Consider the following 6,938-nt stretch of genomic DNA (forward strand, 5'->3'; position numbering starts at 1 on the left):
TTAGCAGCCATGTTCCCAGTCTTCATTAGAAGGATTCCTCTGAGAAACTCAGTTACTTCAGACTGAGAGGTCAATAGAGGCAGAATGACTTCAATCATGTCTGCCTCTCCTCAAGCATTTTAAAGTTGTCTGCCAAGTAAAAAAAAACAACAACTAGCCTAGGTTTTGGAATCCTCAGATGACAGAGCCCATGGTTCTGTTGGAACACATCATTTACATCCTAGGGAACGGAGCGGCTTTCACCACAGTCTCATAGCTGTAAAACCGCTGCTAACTGGTTGATGTGGATCCCAGTGGCTTGTGAAACTGGGTGTCGCGCAAGACGAGATCCTAGCCCCGTTGCTCCGCAGGCTTTGGGACTCCGCTCTTTTTTATTAGCGACTTTTCCCTGTACTTTTTTCCCTTTTTCATTGTCTTTTTCTCTGTTATGCACTCCTCTGTTCGCGCTGTTAAGTCCTCAGAGACAGCCGCTGTGGTGTTTCGCCAAGTATTTTTGGCTTTGTGCTGCTTACATGCAAAATGCAAATCGTGGTGTAACCCGTGGCTCTACGATCTAATTTGCAGCTAAAACCACATTTTATTGTGATATTTTTTATGTCACCCTCCCTTTGTTTTTAGGTCGATTGTCAGCGATACATTATTTACAAGACCTCATAGTTCCGGTACAAAAATGTCAGATTTATTCACCAATGTCACAGTTTGACTTAGACATTACATTGGTAACTGACACGAAGCAGCAGGTACAGTAAAATGTGATGATCTTAGTTTTTGAATGAGAATCATTTTTACATTACATTTTTTCAGGCAATTACACCTCATCGTCCACAGATGAGCCTTTGTCATTCCCCTGCATATCCCCTTCCATTTGACATAGTTCTAGAACACATCGTTCTATTGTTGCCAGGCAGTGCGAGGGCCCGGGATTCCCCCCATTTGTGTGGTATTAGCGGAGCCCCCTTGGCCAGACACTTGGCCAGGCATCTCTCCAGTCTGGCGGGATGTACGCTCCGGGCCTGCCAGAACATGGAAGAGAGAGAGAGCCCTGGCTGTATCAGCGCTGCTAGCAAGAATGTGTCAGTCATCCCTTGCCTGCACGCCTTAGCCAATAATTCAAAATGACAATATAATGAAAGTGACTAGGTATAGAGATGTACCGTACTGTGATCTTCTTTTATTTCATTGTCAGGCTCTGTCTCCGTAGCAGCGTCAGAGAAGAGGGAGGCTGGAGGCCTGGTGTGGATTCAGACAAACAGAACACGCTGAATGGCATGATCACCCCTCCCCTTCCCTGCCCTAACCTGGCCTTACAACTCCACCATATTTGGTTTCATTTCATATAGGTTGCTTCTGAACAAGGAGATGCATTAGTAGGCCTCGCCATTAACTCAATGTTTCTCAATAAATATTTTTTAGACGTTTAGCTGAACCCAAATCAGTGTCTTGGAAGAGTTTTTTCGTTGTTCTATTACACCATTATGTTTCCAAAATGTCAGCTGGTAGTTATACCATGACATCCCATCTAGTGTATTTCTGTAGGCAGAAACATCTAGGGACTGATTTCCCCGGGGGCGACATAAATGTTTTCCTAGTATCTATTTCCCTGACCAATTTACGTTCATTACATACTGAGAAATTACAGTCAATATGAATGGATAGGGATCGATTTCTCGCTATGAAGATAGGCTACTCAAAATTTAATAAAACAGAAAACGCACCTGAAACGTAATCGAGTAACTTCCAGTCAGAGTAGGGCTCTTCTCGTGAATGTCGTCTCATCCTCCTCCACCTCATACTGGCTGTTACCTGACAGATGTTGACATTTGAGTCTGAATCCTGGGGGGGGGGGGTCTTTTCATTCCTGGGGGGCTGAGGGGAACAAATTATATTGACAAACATGCATGAGATTCACCCTCCCTCTGACAACCTTTCAGCACTGACGGGCTGAGTGAGCCAAGAAATAACCCACAATGCACAGAGGCATGATTCTTGAAGACTTCTCCTTTACGAACAATATATTACGTAAACGTTTAGACTGATATTGTCTCAACTTCCTACCCGTTTCTAAATGAATATCACACAAAAACTCCCTGAAACGACCGAATAAAGTTTCTCCTCCTTTCGTCTTATTTCCAGGCTTTAGTTGAGCACATTGTCTTCCCCTGTTCCCAGTGTGGGTGTTGGGGTGTAATCTGTGGATAAGTGAGATGATATTCTCTGCTCCCGCGGATGCGTCTCCAGAGACGTCTTGGCTAGGCCGACAGCTCAGGATTAATTAGCGGCCAAGGTCCCCGTGGACACATTAGAGAGCTCGGAGCCGGTCAAACGCTAACGGTGTTAGCGACTGAACCTGGTAGCGCTCTGGAGAATATCCATCCTTGTATCGCAGGTATTGTAATTAATATGTACCCACGTTCAGGCAGCAAGAGTTATTTACCACATACGACCTTAGACATGCTGTCTTATACCCTGAAGTGCAGGGAAGGAAAATAGAAAACATAGCTACTTCCTTTCCGTGTTTTAATGAGGGAACTTGTGAGGTGTTCGATGTACTGATTCTTTCTTCTCCAGCTGCTTTCACAGTGAGCTGCTGTCTAAGGGGTTGAGTGACAGGTCAATAGACTGGGTTATTTCTATGTAATTATAGAGTGCATTGTCGTATTATTCATAGTTTGATTGTGTCACAATGGGAATAATGAACATCACTTGATGCGACGATGAATAATCAATGATTACATTCAGTGGCTGATAGTGAACAGATGTTCTTTGTGGGTCCGGAGTCAGAAGCTTTAGCTCGCCCTGTCTCTCCTGCATAAACATCCCAGGGAGGATCAGGGCTGCTTAGATTACCTGGGGTTTGAGAAATGTCACCGCGGAGAGCTGGGCCATGCTGGGCTCGGCCTGCTTGATCACATAGTCATGCTGCTGCTGTGAAGGGCAGAGGATGAGGCAGCTTTGCTAGGGGAGAGGAGGCAGACCTCCCCCGGAATCTCAACTGTCTCTGGATCACAACACATCCTGTCTGTCCCCAGTAAGAAGGCGAGGAGATGTGAGTGTGCCTAAGGTGAAGGGACCTGACCGGTGCCTTTGAAGGAGTCCATAAGAATACATAAGGATATAACAAGAGGATATACCCAAATCCCTGCAATATTAATGTCCAAAATGTCACCGGAAAGCTTCAGTCTCCCTCTAAAGGCCGACTGGCTAGAGGTGAGCTAGGAAGAGACAGTCTTGTATACTGAATGCTCATTCAGTCCCTGTCTTCAATCCCTCTGGACTCCACACTGCCTAGGTGAAGACATGGCCGGGACTGTCAACATTCTGTCTAGACATTCCACAAGCATTCCATAGAACACTGAGCGTCGGAACTCTGAACACTCCATATAGCCTGAGTGAATCACAACCAGGCCATTAGCTACGGTACCATGGTTCGTTTTCCACAAATTGGCTTTTGTATCCTGATTAGTGCGTTTGTTTCATTGATTGCACAGCTGTAGAGGCAACAGGCCTCCCCAAGACCCACGGGACCAGTCCTTCCAGACACTTGAATCATATAGATTCAATAGTGCTCCAGAAAGAGGCCATGCAATCATGGACAAGAACATCATTTGCTATACAGTATCTCTTCTTAGCTCTGAAAGTTGAAATGCGCCGTGGTATTTATCCCCCAATCACAAGTCCTATTTACTCCAGTTTTTTGCTCAATGGGTTATGAAAACGGAGCGACAAGCTCCCAGCTCCACTGTGTCAGGATTATGAGGCTGCGTTTGCGAGGACTTGACTCTAATGGCTAAGTAATTACCGTTTGTTTATGAGTTTATTGATGCATATTACCAGCACGCTTGGGCTACAGGCAACAGCAGATAAGAATCAGCCATTTATTTTCATTTCCCACTAGATAACGACTTGCCCACCCTGTGAACCCCTGCTGTGATGACATTACAGAGGCAGGATACTTGTGATCTCTCGTGCTATGGGCACAGGCCATGATTCCAGAAACTGTGAAAGACCAAAGAAAACAGCGACTAATCATAGTAGTGGCTAAACTGTCTAATGAACGACTCATGATCTCCCCGCTGATGCTATTGTTGGAGTAATAAAGCCAGGGCCTTAACACACACCTGTGAATACAGACATCTCTAAAGGGAGGACCCTGACGTGTGTGTGTGTGTCTGTATGTGTGTCTCCTCCACTCTCCTGGCCCTTCTTTTCTGCTCCTCTCTTCTGCTCCTCTCCCTCCTCTCCTCCTATCTCTTCTCTCCTCCTCTCTGTCTCCTCTCTGCTCTCTCCCTCCCTCTCTCCCCCTTTCTCCTCCTCTCTCTCCCTCTCTCCTCTCTCTCCCTCTGTCTCCTCTCTCCTCCTCTCTCCCTCTCCTCTCTCTCCTCTCTCCCTCTCTCTCCTCTCTCCTCCTCACCCCCTTATCTCCTCCTCCCTCCTCTCTCCTTTTATCTCCTCTCTTCCCCTATCCTCTCCTGCCTGGTTGAGTGGACCAGAGCAGCATGTGCTCAGAGAAGCCTGCTCACAGACCTGCTCCACCCCCCATTTGTGTTTGTGCGGTCAAATTTAATCAACACAGCATCTGCTGGTGTTTAATGTGAGTAATTGTCCTACGTGTGTGTGGGTGTAAGAGAGTACTGGAGAGAACGAGAGAGAAAGAGAGGGACAGAGAGTAATAGCAGCTACACAGTCTGTATTTACCAGTAGATGTGTTTGCCTATCTCTGTGTATATATCGATGAGTGATTGGTGTGTGTGTCTTTGCGTGCGTGCTTGTGCGTGACCGTGCGCATGTGCCAGCTTGTGTGTTTACGTATGAGAGTGAGTCTGTGAGTGCATGCGTGTGTGTGAGTGCATGTGTGTGTGTGCTTGTCTGCATCTGTTGGTGCAAATGTGAACGTCTTTGTGTCTGTGTGAAGGTTTTTCTAAGAGGCCATTGTCAACATCAGAAGGATTCCACTGAGGTTTTAATTATGCAGCAGCTTAACTTGGCACAGGAGACAGAGAGAGATCCACAGTGAAGAGCATAAATCTCCCTGAGGAGACAGGTCCACGCCCTCCAAAGTCCTCTCTGCTCCTGGACCTCCCACGGTCTACTGCTGGAGGCCCTCAGGTCTGCAACCGCAGGCACCTCACACACACACTCTCACTCTCACACACACTCACACTCACACACACCTCCTCACACTGCCACACACTCACACACTGCCACACACACACACACACACGCACTAGACAAACACACACATACTACTGTAGACAAACACACACACACACATATTAGACACACACTGACCCCTTGGCTCCAAAACCAAGACCATGCCAGACTAGGCTGAGCCATGTCAGATCAAGCCAGGTCAGACCAGCAGAGCCTTTTCTGGGGCCAAATGGCTGCATGAGAAGCCTTCACCCTGGCTCTCCACAAGAATGTTCTGGTTCATTGTCTCAAAGGGCAAGAGTTTGTTTGTTTGTTTACCTCATCACCAAGGAACGGCTGTCATGATCGAGCAGACTACAGAGTTGATGCCGCCTAGTTAATGAACTGTATCTTCCCATCTCCTCTGTTTCTCCTCGCATGTTTATGTCAAAGCTTGGAAATAGAAAACCCCGGAATAACCTAACAGGCAAACAATGGCTGCTGGAAGTTCAAAGACTAGATCTAAATGACTTCATCCTTTATCATATAGTGCATCCTAGAATGGTTCCTATTCTGGAGTGGAAGATGGAAACAGCGTCACCTGTGAGTCTTAGTTTCAGCAAGGTATTAAGAACAGGGTGTTTTTTGTGTTCTTGCTTAGAGCCCCTCCCTCCTCATTAAGGAGCATGCATATTCTCCCAGGAGGATTCCCCTCGCTGCACACCGCATCTCCACAGGTACAGCTCTCTGGGGTCCTTTGCTTTTTTCTCTGTCTCTCTCTTTCTTTCTCCTTCCCCCCCCCCCATCTCCTCGTCTTTCATCTTCTTCCCGCTTCCCACCCCTCATATCCTCCCTCATCTCCCCCTCCTTTCCCTCCTCCTCTCCTCACCCCCCACACACCTTTACTTCACTTTACTTTGGTGATGCGACGCACGCTCTCTCTCCTTCCTTGTTCCTCCCTCCCTGCATCCCTCCCTCCCTCCATCTCTTCCTCTCACCTTCCATCTGCATATGCAAGTGCTTATTTTGAAGTCACAGCCCACAACAGATATTCAATATTAATGAGGGTCCTCATGAATCTTGGAGTTGTAATTAGATGGGTTCTCAGTTCGTTAACGGGGAGGGGGGTCGGTGGGTGGGTGCACCAGGGTGAAGGTGGTGGCTCTGAGAGAGGGCCAGTCAACCCCCCCCCCCCCCCCCCCTCCCCCATACCCATCCGTCCCCCACTCTGTGTGGAGAGAGGAGCAGCGGTAATCAGTGGTCTAGTTCGCCCGGCCTCATTACGTGACAGCTGGCCGTTTGTCTGCAGGCCCTCCGTGTTGTATGATCTCTGGAGTGGACTCCCTGCTGGGCCGTTATTTAACTATTCCATTTCATCGCCCCTGCAAATGAGGAAAAGATGTCACTATCCAAGTCACAAGGTTCCCACACTCACACACGCACGTGATGTAGGGAACTGGTTACAAGGGGAAGGACTGCAGTTTTCATTGTCCAGGTTGACAATCCCAAACATGGCTTGTATACATACTCTCTAGCCCCTTGCCCTTTGCCCCTAGCCCCTAGCCCCTAGCCCCTAGCCCCTAGCCCCTAGCCCCTGCTTCAGAGGACTCGAGGGCTGCCGTCCGCCCTACAGCACCGCCCCAGTGCAATTGACAGACGTGAGCTTGCCTCCCCCCCACCTTTACTCTCCCCCTCCGTTGCCCCCTCCTTCCTTCTCTCCATGTCTCCCACTCTTCTGCCTTCATCCACCACTCCTCACCTTCCCTGTTCTGAACCCCCACCCCCCTTCCAAATGTTCCCCTCACGCA

General features: G+C 48.1%; 1 long non-coding RNA gene across 1 annotated transcript; it reads right to left on the reverse strand.

Moving 5' to 3' along the window:
- Nucleotides 1-709: 709 nt before the first annotated feature.
- On the reverse strand, nucleotides 710-1,855 carry LOC146287271 (uncharacterized). Its single transcript, XR_014758392.1, has 3 exons — nucleotides 1,716-1,855; nucleotides 1,160-1,230; nucleotides 710-1,013 (listed from the first exon to the last, which is right to left on the reverse strand). It is a non-coding gene; the product is annotated as an uncharacterized LOC146287271 (long non-coding RNA).
- Between the last annotated feature and the right edge of the window lie 5,083 nt (nucleotides 1,856-6,938).

The sequence above is a fragment of the Hypomesus nipponensis genome, chromosome 6 (assembly GCF_054491055.1).
Source record: "Hypomesus nipponensis isolate SF chromosome 6, ASM5449105v1, whole genome shotgun sequence".
Classification (NCBI taxonomy): Eukaryota; Metazoa; Chordata; class Actinopteri; order Osmeriformes; family Osmeridae; genus Hypomesus; species Hypomesus nipponensis.